Source organism: Ceratotherium simum, chromosome 8 (assembly GCF_057802395.1).
Source record: "Ceratotherium simum simum isolate JZ-2026a chromosome 8, ASM5780239v1, whole genome shotgun sequence".
NCBI classification, from domain to species: Eukaryota; Metazoa; Chordata; class Mammalia; order Perissodactyla; family Rhinocerotidae; genus Ceratotherium; species Ceratotherium simum.
Window position 1 is genome coordinate 4,553,401 of NC_141907.1, and position 17,153 is coordinate 4,570,553.

The 17,153-nt window shown below is 54.9% G+C and overlaps 1 protein-coding gene across 2 annotated transcripts in view; it reads right to left on the minus strand.

Annotated features, from left to right (window-relative positions):
• Positions 1-17,153, minus strand: part of SORCS2 (sortilin related VPS10 domain containing receptor 2) — a 512,852-nt gene that overhangs the window by 339,954 nt on the left and 155,745 nt on the right. The gene's annotated exons all lie outside the window — the stretch shown is intronic.

Below are 17,153 nucleotides of genomic sequence, written 5' to 3' on the forward strand. Positions count from 1 at the left end.
GTCACATGGCTCCCCTTTGGGGAGACTGTATTCCATGGAGACCCTGGGGCTCGTCTAACATCTACTGCTGTTAGGAAAGGGATTGCATCTTGTTTCTGGGGCAGCTGGTATGGGAGCTCGATGTGCAAATTATACCCATCCCTATAAGGTTGCTTCTGTGACTTTAAGTCCTTCCCTCCAGCCAGGCCAGGATCTGCATTAACGGGTCCACGGACTTGAGCCAGGTCCTCCCCTTGTCTCCCAATGGCCTGGGCCACAGTTTCCTCAACTATAAAAAGGGATCTGAGGGCTCGACCAACCATGGCCTCTCAGGGGTAGAGGCTTAGCACATGCTCAAGAGAACAAACGAACAAACTAACGAAGGAAAGGATGCTGTCATCAACAGCATACCCTGAGGGCTGGCTCTGTGCCCAGCTCTCTGCTGGGACACAGCAGTGGACAGATAGCTCCCTGCCCCACGGAGCTGATCGTCTGGAGAGTCACAACAAGCACAGACGAGGGAGCACGCGGCCCATCGATGGGGACAAACACTGTGGAGGAGCCAGGGTGAGAGGCAGGGAAGGGCTCTCAGAGACAGGGAGGAAGGGGAGAGGGAGAAGAGAGGAGAAGAGAGGAGGGGAAGAGAAGGAGGGCAGGGGACAGGGGAGGGGAGGAGGAGAGGAGGGAGGGAGGGGGAGTAGTGAGGGAGGGAGGGGAAGGGGAGGAGGAGGGAAGAGGAGGGAGGAAGAGGGAGGGAGGGGAGGGGAGGGGAGTAGAGAGGGAGGGGGAGGCGAGGGGAGGGGGAGGGGAGGGGAAGGGGAGGGAGGGGAAGGGGAGGGGAGGGGAGGGGAAGGGGAGGGGAGGGAGTAGAGAGGGAGGGAGGGAAGGGGGAGGAGAGGGAAGAGGAGAGGGGAAAGGGGAGGGAAGGGGAGGGGAGGGGAGTAGAGAGGGAGGGGAGGGAAGGGGAGGAGAGGGAAGAGGAGAGGGGGAAAGGGAAGGGGAGGGAGGGGAGGGGGAGTAGAGAGGGAGGGGAGGAGAAGGGAAGGGGAGGGAAGGGGAGTAGTGACGGAGGGAGGGAAAGGGGGAGGAGGAGGGAAGAGGAGAGGGAAGGAGAGGAGGGGAAGGAGAGGGGGCGAGGAGGGGAGAGGAGGGCAGGGGAGAGAAGAGGCAGAGGGAAGCGAAGCAGAGAAAGAAGCATTGGAGAAGGACCGGAGATGCCCAGGAGGACGAGGGTGCAGGATGCTCAGAGGAGCCCGCCCCGACCCTCTGCAATTGTCTCTGGCACAGACCTGCGTGCCCGTGCTGATGGATGTCACGGTGACAAACAACAACGAGGGACAGAGATCCCGCGTCTTGTACCTGTAGATGCTGACGCCCTGGCTTGTTTTGTTGGGCGCTGTTTTGTCTGATGGCGGGGCGGGGGTGGGGACAGCCCTGGCGGTGGCATCCGTGGTGGCTGCCAAATAAGGCAGACAGGGGGTGGCTGTGAATTGATCTGACACTGTGAAGACGGTGACCGGTTTTCTCTCCTGGGAGTCCCAGCAAAACCGTGCACTTGTCATCTGTGACCATCAGTGCAGCCCCAGCTGCAGCGTCATGATAAACTGCAGGCATGGGGCAGGGGGGCCCGCGGGCACGGAGCTGCCCACACACGGGGGTCCACACCCACCCCGGGGGCCTGGGCTTCCACACCCACCAGTGCACCAGGGCGGGCTGTGGGGGGCAGCATCTCTCACTCCACGCCCACCGAGGGGACCTCGCTGGTCTCTGTTTTATGTATCGGGGCTCTGCTTGAGATCCTTGAGAAGAAATGGTTCTGGACCTTAAGAACATTTGAAAGCCACTGACCACGGTGTTCAAAACGGAACCAGACATCCCAAACCCTGCCCCTGTCCAGACCCCCATCTCAGGCTGTATCCTCATCCATTCAGGAGCCCCAAACAAAAGCCTAGGGGGTCCTCCAACACATGCCCTCCCCCACCCAGCCCCACGCCAAGTCACCGCCAAATCCTGGCCACTCTCGATTCCCCTGCGCCCTCCCTACCCTCCCGCTCTGCTGATGTCCCTCCAGCCGGGGGCCTCGCCCTCTCTCCTGGACCCCTGCCGCCCTCCTGGGCCTCACAGGGACACCCGGGCCCCTGTTTCCTTGTCCTCCACACTGTGGCCAGGGCCATGCTTTCAAAACGCCCACCCAATCAGGCCCCCTTCCATGGCCCCTCACTGCTTCTGTCACAGCTGGCAAAGCCCTGCCTGCCTGGTCCCCGCTCACCTCTCTCACCTCTGCTGTGACAACACCAATCACAGCCAACCGGATTGAGTTCCTGAGTTATTGGTTTGAGCCTGAGGGCAACTCTGTGAGGCAGGGCGGGACTTGTCCACTCCCCGATGAGACCTCGGAGGCACAGAAAGATTATGAAGCGCACAGCCAGGACGTGGCAGAGCTGGGATTTGAACCAGGCAAGCCGGGTCCCGAGCGGGGCTCTTGCATGCTCCTTTTGCACGGGAGCTTGAATACAGCAGGAGATCAGGAAGCACGAGTGCCCTCTGAACCCTGGTTCTGTCACCTACGCACTGTGTGACGTCAGATGAGGTTCCCGAGCCCTGAGAGTCTACGGTCTCTCTTCTGTAAGGTGGAGAGAACAACGCTGGCCTCAGCACTCACTGCAGGTCTCATGGATCTGGTACCCGCAGTCCCCACGACGGGGGCTGGCACCCGTGCTCAAGCCAATGGTAATGCAATGCCCAACTTTCGTTCTGCTTTGTAGAAGGAATTAAACAAAACCACTCTCAAAGGGAGAGAAAATGTTATTGCTGAGAATCCTTCCCCTGTCTCAACCCTTTGCTAACCCCATGCATGGCCCCGAGCGGGAGGAGGAGACAGCCCGGAGATGGAGCACCCGTGGTGACGTGGTGACAGTGGTGACGACACGCCCCAGCCCAGCACGGCTTGTTGACAAGTCATTACTTCCAAAGACTCTGGATCCAGCCCAGAGGGAAAACTTCAGTCATGTTGCCTTTATCACATTGAGAAAAACAAGAACATGTCAATGTCACCATGAAGACAGGTGCATTTCCCTGTCCAAAGACAGCCCAGAACATTCCCACACAAAGAAAAATGCCCAGAAATGGACTCTGTTCACCTCAGGCTAGTGAGGGTTTATGAGGCACCTGCTGCTAATAAGACCTGGGCTGGACCTGGACTGTAATCCCCAGCCTGTGCGTAAGGCTTTACAAGTGACAGAGATGGTAGCGATGATGGGGTGATGACGACGATGATGGTGGTGTTGGTGACAATGGTGGTGGTGATGGTGGTGGTGATGGTGGTGGTGGTGGTGATGGTGGTGATGATGGTGATGGTGGTGGTGGTGATGGTGGTGGTGGTGATGGTGGTGATGGTGGTGGTGATGGTGGTGGTGGTGGTGGTGGTGGTGGGGGTGATGGTGGTGATGGTGGTGGTGATGGGGGTGGTAGTGATGATGGTGATAGTGATGACAATGGTAATGGTGACAATGGTGGTGGTGATGATGGTGGTGATGATGGTGGAGATCACTAACATTTACTGAGCCTTTTGCATTGTACTAAGTGCTGCAAACACTTTGTCCCACTTACTTCTTACAACAACCCTATAAGGCAGTGGATACTGTTATTATTCCCATTTCATAGATGGAGAAACTGAGCCCCAGAGGACTAGGTGTCTTTCTCAAGGTCACATCCCTATGTAGCAGAGTTGGCACTTGTTCTCAGATCTGTCTGATGCCAGAGCCCACCTGCATGTGACCACCAAGGGTCTGCTGGCTGAATAGGCAGGATGAGGAGTTGGGGCAGAGGGAGAAGGCATTTACAAGGCATCATGAAAAGTCCTGATATGTTAGGAGAACCTCAGGAAGGTCCCTGAGCGGGGGGTTAGTGTGGGGGCTTCAGGGACAGAAGATGAGGCTAGCATTGGCCAACAGAGCATTGTAGGCCAGGCCAGGGGGATGGGATGTCATGGCTGGGCGGTGGGGTGCCAGCAGAGGGGGCAGCGGTCAGCACTGCCCACCACCACAGGTGATGTCAGCCTCCATGGTTAGCTTCCACCCGGAGCCACAGCTCCTCGGGCAGGGCCCTCGTCCTGGGCCCTGGGTCTCGGCCCCCAGCACAGACAAGCTCACCGCAGAGGCCCGGGAGCCGGCCCAGTGGCTGGGTGGGTGTTGAGCACATGGAACCAGTTCAGTGAGAGTCTATCAATTGGTTCATTGTGAAAAGCCAAATAAAGCAAAAACCACCGATGGCGGCTTTTCCAGGGCCGGCGGCCAGCGTCTCTGATCTTCCACTCGGCCGGTATGATTATCTCCCTGGAAGAGGTGTGAGGCGAAGTGGGGTACAGTGTGTCAGGGCTCTAGCTTATGGGGACACCCATTTCTTAGCACGCCTTGAGCTCCCTTATTAACCTGCCAGGACTCCTTACCCCGCCTGGCTGATACGGACATTCAGAGGGCATGGATATCAGGCCGGCAGGTACCGACATTTGGGACATGACTTTGTTTCACCTCATATCACATCTTGCCATGTTGTCCTCTCATAGTCGCCTGCCTTTGCACAGGCTGTTCCCTCTACCCTTCCATTCTCCATCTCCCTGACCCAAGAACACCGGGCGGGTCCCAGGGGTGAGGACGCCCACCCAGGCTTCCTGACTCCAAGTTCACTGCCCTTTTAGCGCCCCCACCCCCCACCTCTCAGGTGAGACTGGGCAGCTTGTGTCATGAACCACGTCAGCACCAAGAGAGGACGTGAGCGAGCCCCTCCCGGGGCGGGCCCGGCCGCAGAAGCGCCCCGGGAGCCTGGAGGGCCCTGGAGCCCGTCAGCCCGGCCTTTAAAGCAAGGCCTCCGGTCACTAGCATTCACCCTCGGCCATCGTCGGCTCCCCTGTTCTTCCTCAGCCGTTGTGTGGAGGGCAGGTTGATGAAGGCCTCACAGCTGCCAGCAGCGGGGCCCCCGCACCCCCGCTCTCCACACGGGTACATCTCCTATTGTTTGGGCGTCAGGCACGCAGGCTCGACTTTTTCCCTCTATGTCATCACGTTATTCACAATGGCTGCCGCCCGGGGCCGTAACAACAGAGGCAGGCCCTGCCGCTACCACACTGTCGGGGGCACGGATGCTCGCTCCCCCCGCCGCGGTGCCCGGCCCGGCGCCCAGCGTGCTCCCCAGGAGGCGCGGCTAATTTGGGGAACAGCTCTAGGCGTTCCCCTTCAACCCAACGCGCTCACAGCAAATCCCATCCCAGCGCCTCGCCGCTCTGCTCTGGCTGAGGGGGCCTTTCCTGGGGGAGGCAGTCACCGGAGACACAGCCTCATTTCCAAAGCCTTTGTGTCGACAATATTTCCATGAGGAAACTCATAAGCGATCATCATTTTTAAAATCCACTTGGCATCTATGTGGTACAATTGGGCCTAATGAAGTTACCTCCAGATTACGTATTTTGTCCACTGAAATAATGAAGCTACTGATGGGGAATGTGTGGGGCAGAAGGGGAAGGGGTGGGGCCCCCTCGAAGCTTGATAAAAACCCTAAGGAGAGTGAAACGGAAGAGGTTTCCTAAAGCCCGTGTGGCTGCGAGGAAGCCATCCGGCGAGCTCAGAGCCGCAAAGGGAAGGAGAGATGGGCATGGAGCCCCGGCTGGGACCACGGGAAGGGGACAGGAAAACAGAAACCAGGGGCCAAGATCTGTGCTCATCTCCAAACTAGAGGACATTTAACACCCCCGCCCGAGAGTAAAAAGATGCACGATGAACACACCCAGAGGTGCTTTAGGGAGCCAGCATGACTCCCCAGTTCCCTGACTTCCATCAGGCTGGCACCAAGTTCTCCCAGCAGCAAGGGGAAGCAATGACTGTCGAGGATCGTCAGCCTCCAGGGACGGAGGACTCACCCCTCGGGCTACAATGGTATGGGGGAACCATGACGAACCACGCGGGAAGAGGGAGACAGTGGGGGAGAACCAGCGTTTATGAGGCCCCACTTCCCCAGACATTCACCCTCGAGACTCACTGAGACGGGTGCAGTTGTACCCATTTCACAGACGGGGAAACTGTCTTGGGGATCTCAGTCCAAAACCAGATAACTGGTGGCTGATCTGGGACTCCCGCAGGTCTGGCTGACTCTTTGGGCTGTGTCACATGCTCCCAGTGAGATTGGGGAGCTGCTAGAGGCCCGAGAGGGGGAAATGTCCCCATTTTTTTTCTGATTTTTTTTCTTTATTGTGAAACCCATTTTTTTAAAAAAAAGAGGAAACATCTGAATCCAGAAAGAACAGTCCAGCAAGTTTAGCATTAATCCCATCAGCAAAATAATGGAATCAGTTTAAAACAGCTTCTGAGAGTGACAGTCAGTAGACACTATTCACCAAGACCATATCATGCCCTCAGGAGTGAGTCAGGGGACCACGAGCTGAGTGGCCGTCAGCATCCATGGCATCAGAGAGGCCACGGCCCTCAGAACCATGCCCACAGAACCTGCATGGGCCTGTGCTGTGACCACTGAGGTACAGATCTGTGTCCACGGCTCCGCCATCTTCTATCACGTGGTACCTTGCACAGCATGGGAGTCCCAGAAAAATCCATTAAACCAGGTGCTGCCTTAGAGCGAAGAAGCAGAAAGGTACACCAGAAAATTAACGAGACCGAGTGTAGTGTTCACCGTGGATTCCTGTCCACGTAGCCCGTAGGACCCCCCTATCTACCACCTGGCAGTCAGAGGCAGGACCAAAATAAACACAGCATACATGGTTCAGCACATCTGAGTTCAGATCCCAGCTTTGGAACCTCATCCACTGGCCCACATCCCTTCATCACTTGTTAGCTGGGTGACCTTGGGTAAACTGTTAACTTCTCTGAGCCTCAAATTCGTCATCTTAAAATGGAGATAACAATATCACCTAGAACAGAGTCTGACATATTGTAGACCCTCAAAGACTTTTTTTTTTAACATCTATTGCCAATTCTCCTCCTTTTTGTTTTCCCCAAAGCCCCAGTAGACAGTTGTATGTCATAGTTGCACATCCTTGTCGTTGCTGTATGTGGGACACAGCCTCAGCAGGGCTGGAGAAGCGGTGTGTTGGTGCGCGCCTGGGATCCAAACCCCGGGCCGCCAGTAGCGGAGCACGAGCACTTAACCCCTAAGCCATGGGGCCGGCCCCCTCAAAGACTTTTAACCTCTTTCCTCTTTTGCTGTTTTTATAACCTACAAACAATTCATAAAATGCAGCCTCACTGTTAAGTTTCAGAGGGGAGTGTCTGTTCCCACTCCTGACGCCCGCCTGTCTACAGACACCGATGGGGGCCTGACCCCATCCTCAAGACATCGAGCCTGGAGAGCCTTTGCCTGAAGTCTTGCTCGACACATCAGACGCAATAAGTTTCAGTGTTGCGTGGTCTGATACCTTCCACCAATTGCCAAGTGGCGAGACCCCTCCCATAGGGCTGCAGATCACGTCCTAAGCAGAAGGGCAGCTGCTGATTGCTCCTACACTGTGGCCTGTGCCAGCTGGCGATGCAGGCCCTCCAGGATGTGGGACAGCTCCTCCATAGCAAAGACCACACCACACTGCTCCCAAGGGCCATGGGACCATCTGTCAGGCCCTGGGAGGACGCAGAGGGCCCGTGCCCATCGTATCAGAGGAAGACAAGAGCAAACGTGCCACGTGCCCCCTCCGGGGCCCCATCCATCCAGGCAAGTTGGAGCCACAGCTGATCCACGAGGATAACATCAACCAGGCCCCAGTGCTGGCTGGATTATATGACCTTGGTGTGGGCGTGAGAATGGGTCAGTCACCAGACAGCCCGATGGACTCCCTGTGGCTCCAGAAGGGGTGATGCTGGAACAAGGAGGGGAATGGCCCCCTCCTCTCGGCCGGTCAGACCACGTCCAGGGGCCCTTCGGGGCTGGGCTGCCCTCCGCGGGTGTCCAGGGGAGGATGCCAGGACCACGAGGGGAAGGATGAAAGGAGTCAGGGAGGGGTGACCAGGGTCACAGGATGCAGATGGCTCTGCAGGCCTCCAGGGGACCCAGGCTGGGACTCAGAGGGAGAGCTGCCCCAGGCTGGAATGCAGCTCACAGGGGAGGGGGTGCTGTACAGGACCACCCAGGAGACAGGGTGGGGCTTAATGTCAGGCAGGGCTGGAATCCTTTCCCTGCCACTGTCCTGCTGTGAATTTGAGCCATGTCACCTCACCTCTCTGAGCCTCACTTCCCTTATCTGTAAATGGGAATAATGTTACTACAGGAACAGTATAATAATATGAAGATTGCATAAGCTAATGCAGGAAAGATAATGCCTTGTATTCTGTCTGGCAAACAGTAGGCAGATCAATGGTGTTTAATATTCGATCAATGGTAGGAATATTAAAAAGATAATTATGTGCCTCATGGGGCATTAGTTACAATAATAAAATACTGTGAGGATTAATTAAAATAATGCCTGTAATAGTTTTAATGCACTGGCTGTTCCAGGCTAAGGTCTCCAAACGGCAGCTACTACAACTACTGCTCTGTTGTAATTACTATTATTGCTGGCTCCTTTCCCAGTGATAGCCACAAGAGCAGACCCTCCTCTGCCCCCAGGTTGGCCTCCTCGCTTGCCCCTCCGTCACCTCCTGCAGCAGGAGTCACTCGGGGACACCATCTTGACCTCAGAAGAGCAGCCTCTCGGCCAAGGCTGGCCCCTTGGTGGCCCAATTGTGTTCTTCAGGTTAAAGTGCTATTCATTCTCAATCCTGTTAATCTGATCTGAGTCCCAGCCACATTAATGCCTACAGCCATCGAATGGCATACATTCAGTAGAAAAATAAATCCACTCTCCCAGAACGCCGCTCTAACAGCAGCGGTAAAGGCCAAATTCGGAGGCATCTCCCGCCAGCTGTCGGGACCTCCAGCGCAGGTCTTCAGACACTTGATGGGTCCTTTCAACGCGGGAGCATAGGCGAGGCGCTCAGCCTGGGTATTTTTAGATCCTGCCGCGGCCCTGACTTACACAAAGCCAATTAAACAAACACCAGCTTCCCTGAGCACACTTCCCGAGCCGCTTTCCTAAAAACAAATTACCCGGCATCGCGAGCCTGGCGTTGTGAGTGCCGGCAATCGTCGGATAAATATATCAGTGGAGACGCTTCAACAAGTGCATTTGCGAAGAGGACTCTTCAGCAGGGCGTCTTGAGTCTGAGCTTGATGCTCTGATTCTCCCTCCGCACCCCAGGACGGGACATACTATTATTATTAATGATAACAAGGGGGCCTGCTGAGCGCATACGGTGTTCCGTGCTCTCCCAGCAGAGCTCCTGTGTCCCCACTGCAACCCTGTGACTGGAGTTTATCTGAACTTGACCGATGCAGCAAGGAGCCTCCAGGAGGTCTGTGACTTGCTTGAGGTCACCCAGCTGTGACGTGGGGCAGCTGGGACTTGAATCCAGACCCCAGAGCCTGTGCCTTCAACCTGTCCCCAAAGATCACAAAGAGAGATACATGGAGGGGCAGAAAGACACCAAGGGCGAGGTGGCCAGGACTCAGGGCCAGTCACAGCTCTGAGATGAAGCCCAAAGTGGCTTCCAGTTTTTCAAGAGAATCCTAAAGTTCAGACTCTGAAGCAACAGCTCCCACTTTTTAAAGATTGGTGACTATCATGGGGTGAAAATTCATATGTTGCTGCCCTAAGCCCCCAGTCCCCCAGAATGTGACCTTATTTGGAAGTAGGGCTGTTGCAGATGTAATAAGTTAGGATGAGGTCACCTGGAGTAGGGTGGGCCCTAATCCAACCTGACTGGTGCCCTTATGTAAAAGTATGCCACGTGAAGAGAAAGAGACAGGCACGGAGGGAAGACAACACGCAGAGACACAGAGAGAAGACGCGAGGAGAGAGGCTGGAGAAGATCCTGCCCTCACAGCCCTCAGAGGAAACCAGCCCTGCCACACCTTGATCTCGGGATTCCAGCCTCCAGAACCGGGAGAGAATAAATTCCTGGTGTTTAAGCCCCCAGCCTGTAGTACTTTGTCACTGCAGCCCCGGCAAACTGATAAAGTACCTCATTCTCAAATGTTTGAAGCACAGAGGGTGACAGACAGCAGCACTGTGGTCCCGACATGGCCTGCGGGCCTCGGTTTTGCAGCCTCCGCCCCGCACTGACTCGCTGTGAGGAATCCTGGATGACAGTGCAGTTACCCTCCATCGGGATGATGGAGAGTTTCAGAGAACAAGGCCAGGTCCACCCTGGTCAGGGCCTTGCTCGGACGTTGGCACACCAGTCCTAGACCTCTGACGCTTAAACCTGCCAGGTCCTGAGTCAAAGACCCTCCCAAGCTCTGGGCCGTGACAGCACTGCCACTTCCAGGCTCCAGAGCTCGGGAAAGCCACTTCCCCTCTGGGTCTCAGATGCATCCTCCTCCTTTATAACGAAAGGAGACACCTACATCTGATGCCACCTGTCTTATAGGATTGTGACAACAGTTCCAAGACACGAATGTGTCCATTTTATTTTATTTTATTTTGTGTATGTTTATGCATTTTCCAAATGTTCTGCAGGGAACACCTACTGCTCCTATATCCAGAAAATAAGCACAAAGCCCAGGGCCTGGCACGTGGTCGGCACGTGGTAAATGCATTGCAAGATGCTAACAGTGTGATTCACAAGGAAGTTACAACAGTTATGAATATTTTGTCACCAAATAACACAGCATCAACAGGCAGGAAGCAGGAATCTCAAGAGACGAAGCAAGGAGACACAGAAAGGCCTTAGCAGTGGGACCTTTTAACTTCCTGGTCTCAGCTCTTGACAGATGAAGAAAAGAAAAAACAGGTAAGGACCCAAAAGACCTAAACGATATTATTTAAAGCATAATGTTAACTTATAGTTTAAGGCAAATTAAACCATCTTTTCTATTGCCCATGGGATATTCACAAAAATTGGCCATATATTAGGCCATGAAGAAAACCTTGATACATTACAAAAATTCCCTCACGAGAAATTAATTTCACTGTCTTCAAGCTCACCCTGACACTCAGCGGATGCTCAGACTCAGGTCTACACCTGTAACTTAACAAACATAGGTGCCTCTTAGAGGGCGGGAGTCAGTGCATACTGGTTTAAAGGCGTAACAATGAAAAGCAAATCGTTTAAAATTAAATCGAGAATCAACTCACAAAGAGGAAGGAACACAGCCCCGGGAGCTGACAAGGGGAGGACCTGGCAAACCCATCACTCTCTGTGTCTCAATCTCCTCTTCTGTGCAATGGGAGTAACTATAATCGTAACAGCAACGCCAGCCTCTCAGGATTGTGACCTCGGGACAGTTAACCTCTCTGAGCCTCAACATCCTCATCTGTAAAATGGGGCTAACAGGAATACTAATATAACCCGGGGGCTACTGTAAGGATTAGAGAGAACGTAAACCCTGAGGCTGGTATGCAGCAGACGATCCTTAAATGTCTACTGGTGACCCCTCGTCTTAACCAGGTCACACCAACTGGCCCCCTCGCCCATGCTATTGCCACACACTCCCAGCTGATCTGAAATTGCACTGATGTTAAGAAAACTTCGTCTCTGGCACCCTACCTGAGAGCACAGATTCCACACCCATGAGACCTGGTGTAGAACATTCTCTCTGACCTGCTCGGGAAACCTGACCTGCCTGCTCTCCTCCTTGGGAACAGGGGTGCACAAACATTTTCTGTAGGAAGCTCGTGTGGGGGCAAACAGAATCCCAGGGCCCTCCTTTAAATGGTCCCTAACCCGAGGAACCACATTCCTCTGTCAGTCTCATCTGAACCGGATACTTGTAGAAGCACGGTACATGGAAGGCCCATGCCCACACCCAAGGAAGAGCAGGGCAAGGGAGAGCGCCCAGGGCCGCCCGGGATTTCAACAGGCATCTCCTGCCTTCCCCAGCCAGGCCCGGAGCTAAGGAAACATAAATTAAACATCCGCTTCCAAACCAAAAAAGGATTTTCATTTCTCTCTATTTTCCCGCAGCAGAGCCTGTATTATCTCATGTCATCTTCCTAAGAACCCAAGTCTCTGAAAGGTTAAGTCACCTTGAAGGGACAAAATTATCCCTCGCTCAGCACGGCTGACGTTAGCGATTATCACCACTTGAAGCGCGAAGTCAGCACCTCCTTACACTCAGTTCATTACCAACTGTCCCCCAGAGTTTGGCCTGAGCCAGACTTTCAGTGACGAACTCAGGGAGCCCTCGGCAAACGTCACCGTCAGCCAAAGTCACACATGCTTTCAGTACATGCGCGCCTGTCACCTGCTCTCCCTTCACATACATTCGTCCCCCCATCACGGCGTCAGTCACCCGGGGTCACCCTCGGTCTGAAAACCATGCTACATCACACGGCCCGTGTCATCCTGCACTCCAGCTGCTCACGCGGGCATCGTGTCCTCTCACGGCATCACAAGAGGGTGAGGACAGTGCAGTACGAGAATCTGAGACACCACTCCACGGAACATTTATACAGTATATTGTTACAATTATTCTATTTCATTATTAGTTATTGCTGTTCATCTCATCCTGTGCCTAATTTATAAATTAAACTTGATCCTAGGTATGTACGAATAGGAGAAAACATTGTCTATACAGATAGGGTTCAGTACTATCTGCGGTTTCAGGCATCACCGGGGGTCTTGGAACCTATTCCCTGGATAAGGGGGTGCTACTGTACAATCCAAACTTTCACATCTGGGATTAGGAACCAATAGCCATGCCAATATGGTCATCATTCATATCTTTTAATTAGATTTTTCAAATAAAAGAGCAAAGGTGAGCCTTGACAGCAGATTTGAGCAGGCACCTTCCCAAGTCCCAGGGGCTGGCAGAGAAACAGCTGGAGGCGTCCAGGTGGAGGGCACAAGGACACCCCAGGTCCCGGACAGAGGGAGCTCAGCTGCACCCTCTGGACCAGCAACTGCTCCAGCCAGACCTGGGGCGGAGGGAGGACGGGTTGGGGTTCAGGCCAGCTCCAGCCCTCACCCCGGTTCCCATCTCTACAACGGGGCTCAGAACACTTCTCAGTTGGTTGGAAAGATCAGATGAGGTAAGGGGTATAGACTGTCTGGCACGTCAGCCGGGAAGCCCAATAGTCCCCTGATTTCTTGATCTCGCGCAGGCAAGACGACTGACCAGGAGCAAAGAACGGCCAGGTGCTCAGCGGAGGCCACCTCCCGAGACCACGCTTCCAGCACCCTCGAGGTCAAGTGGAGCCCCAGGGCGGAAAGAACAGGGAGGTGGTTTTCACCCACTTTGGAGTTCATAGTTTCGACATTCAGCCCGAGGTTCCCTGCGCCCTGAGGGCCGGTCCTCGGGTTTCACAGCTGCCGTCCACTGGATCCTTCACTCCCTGTGACAAACCTCCACAGCCCTGGGCACCCCGTTCCCACCCACGCAGGGGAAAGGAAGGGCTCCAAGGCCAGAGGAGGTGGCAGAGCCACAAGGTGCAGGCGCCTGGGTCCCCGTGTCACAGCCTGCAGGAGACCCACACCACCAGCACCACCCAGACCAAAACAAATAAACACTTCTGGTGTTAAGCCACTAACTTTGGGGAGATTTTTGTCACAGCACTGAGCCTCCCCTGACTGATACAGATTGTGTATCAGAGTTATTTGTCCAAAAATGTTCTAAGATTGTCCTAAGTCAGAAGGATGTGTCTTGAGGCTGGGGGAGGGCTGGGGACACCGTAAACCCGCAGGGGCTTGAAGGGGTTAACTGGAAAGTCAGGCTGAGGAGGAGAGGGGAGAGCATAGAGCTGGGGCCCCAGCTCAGGGTCCTCCAGAGGTGCCCAGCTTTCCTTCCACAATTCCGGAATTACACAAACCAACGTGGTTAGCTAGACCGATAAATAGAACAGATTGAGTGTTGTCAGTAAAACGTGGGTTTTTTTTTTCTGTGTTTGTGTGTGTTTTTCTATCACTTGATATTGTTTGGAAACAAAAGATGAGATTGGGATAAACAAAACATTGATAAAAGCCACACTGTATTTTATGATCTATAAGATGCACAGAACAGCATCCTTGATAAACCTCCCTTCTATGTAAAAAGAGTAAACCAATGGCTTGGCTGATTAATGAGGTCCAATCTGGCTCTCGCTTACTTTGCTGTTCAGATTTTCCACATCGACCTCAGGCTTCCACGTGCGTGGGGACCCAACCCCCAGGTCTCACAGCTTCATCCACTCACTCCCTCTCTCACTGCTTTTCAACTCACGTTAGGCACACTTTCTTTTTTTGTGTGCCTGTGTCCCCCCTGTTCTGGTTTGTAAAAATGCCCTGGATGCCTTTGTGAAGGTGACCTGGATAGAAATCAGGTCCTGCTTTATCACGAGTGAGATGGTCAAGGTTTGCCCTCCAATGAAGAGGTACGTGTGTCCTCCGGCCGCCTCCCTGGCCCCAGGCGGCTGGGCTCTCCCCTGTCTGCTGCCCGGACTGGAGTGGGAGGCAGCCTTCACCCTCTGATGCCTGGGGGACTCTGGATCTGGACGGGCTGGGCCGGGATCTGAGCTCTTCTGAAGGTCACTGCAATGGCGCAGTGCAGGCCGGGTGGAGAATAAAACAGAACCGGGGGCCTCCACTCACACTAGTAACTCGGCACAAAGCCGGTGCCTAGAGCTGTGTTTTCACCTGGAAAGTGGAGATGCGGCCACTTGGAGCTGGAGATTCCAGAGGTAGAGAGAGAGAGAGCCAGGGGATGGGTGAGACCCATGCACACGTCACGGGGCGTCAGCAGGAGAGCGGGGCTCTTCGTGGGCCACTGTGATTGGCTTCACGGGGTTTCAAATATTGATCTGATGCAGTCACGAGGCCTTCCCAAGGAGACCCTCACAGCCACTGCGCCTCCCTGCTAATTAAAAATGCATTACCCAAAGTTCTGTTAAAATAACTTAAACTGCCCAGAGCAGAGGAAGCACCAAGCCCCTGCCCAGGTTTCATCTCCCCGTCCCACCCAGCCAGCCCCTCGGGTCCCCAACAATCACGCGCACAGGGGAAACAGCTGCTCTCCCAAAGCCGTCTGGCCCTTCGTTCCACCAGTACCATTGCGGTAAAGTGAGGAATCTCAGGGCGGGGGCAGCCCAGGGCAGGGAGCCCCGGTAGAGACCTGGGGTGCAGCCTCACTGCCCATCTTCTGCTCCCGAGTCCTTAACAATTACTGAGCAAGGTCTCCTGCTGGGCAGTGGATGGTCGGGGCACCCCCCCCTGCACGCCACACTCCCAGGCTCCTACAGACCCCAGACCCCGAGCACAGGGATCTACACACCAGGCTGAGCCCCCACCCCCAGGCTGCCGGTCGGCCCAGCGTGGACACCAGGCCCTCCCAATGGCTGACTTGGTGGTCCCAGCTGGAGCCCAGGCTGCTGGGGGAATGCCCTGTGGGCCCCGCGAAAAGCCCTGCCGGCCCCCTGTGTTCCAGCACCTGTGCAGCCGGCACCTGCCATGAGACACTCCCACCTTGCTGTCCTAGCTGGGGGTCACCCCGGGCCCCTCGCGCCCTGCTCAGCACACCTGCGGGAACTTCCCTCAGATGACCCAGATGACCACCTTGCTGGCCGTGGCACCCTCTGGGTCCCGTGCTCTGGGCTCCCACCTCTCGTGGGGACTCCAGACTCCAGGGACAGTCCCTCTGTCAGGTGCTGGGTACTGAAGTCCAGAATCGGGGTGGCACAACTTCAGACAAACCGCTGGAGCAGAAGGCCCCACCTCCCTGGGCTCTTCCCCAATACGGAAAAGCACATCGCCCAGCGATTCCTTCCCCACCCCTGCCCCAGGTGCCAGAGGCCTCCAAGGAGCCAGGGTCACCAGGTCCGCCACCTACAGGGTGGCCAGCCTGTGCTCACCCCCTGACAAAGGCCCTGCCTTCACCAAAGCTCTATTTTTGAGACACACAGAGCCTTCGAGGACATTCATCCTGGCCCTCTCCTGTCAACAGATTCCTAAGACTTCCCTTCTCGACACTCAAACGGGGGTGGGTGTGAGTCTTCGAGGTGACCCACAAGGACGTGACGTCATGTGAGCTCACCTGTCCCAGCCTCACTAAAGCCCACGCATCGCTGAGCCAGGCACCAGTGCAGAAGAGCCCAGGGCTGCTTCACCCTCCAGAGCCCGCCAGGCACCTGCTGGGAGCTAGCCCACTGGAGACTAAGCCCAAGCAAAGACCCCCCAACAACAACTCCCCCACCCCAGCTCACAATGGAAGAGACAGCAGGATGCAGAGAAAGCACCAGCATGGGATTTAGGGGGCTGGGGTGAGCCCTGGCCCCACCCCAAACCTGCCATGAGGCCCTGGCTAAGGCCCACCACTTCCTGAGCTCGTGTCCTCATCCGTAAAACCGAGCAGCTGGACCAGATCACTGCTTCACTCATTCATTCAAGCTAGAATTTACTGAAAGCCTGTGACGTGCCAGGTACCTCTGTGCTTGTGCTGGGGGAGAGGACATAAGTAAGATCTGGCCCAAGCTCTGGAATGTTCACAATGCAGTGAGGGAGCTGAAAAAATAGTTCATGACTTAGAGAGACAAGGATTGTGAAACATAGATACATGGGAGGATTTAGGGACCCACAAAAAAGAAGCAACTAACTCCATCTGACTCGTCCATCGCCGTATCCCCCGCTCCTAGCACACAGCAGGCTCAGCAAATGTTGGGTGGATGGGTGGATGGTGCATGTGGGTGGATGACGGGAGAGAGGGTAGGTGAGAAGATGGACGGAAGGCGGACAGGGGCCTCTGTGACCTTTCAGAGGAGATGAGCTGTCCCTTCCTCTGTGGCCACATAGAAGCTCACTCAGCAAGGGCCCAGCCCAGAGAACTGTTGTCCAGAACCCACTTAACAAGACAGACAGACAGAGATAAAGGAAAACAGACAGATAAGCCAAAGAGAGTAGGAAATAAGAGAGAGAAGAAAGAGAGAGAGGAAAGAGAGAGACGGAGAGGAAGTGACAGGGGGAAGCAGAGCTGGAGAACAGGGTGGGAGACAGACAGAGATGGAAGGAAAGCAGAGAGAGAGAAAGGGCCAGCTGTGTGTGCTGGGGGGACGGGGAGGGAGGAAGCAGTCCACAGTCGAGGTGATTAACAAAATGGTAACCCAGAACACGAGGCTGATTGCCAGGTTACATTCTGAGCAGGCTGCTGTTGTGCTGTTTCATGAATATCTGTCA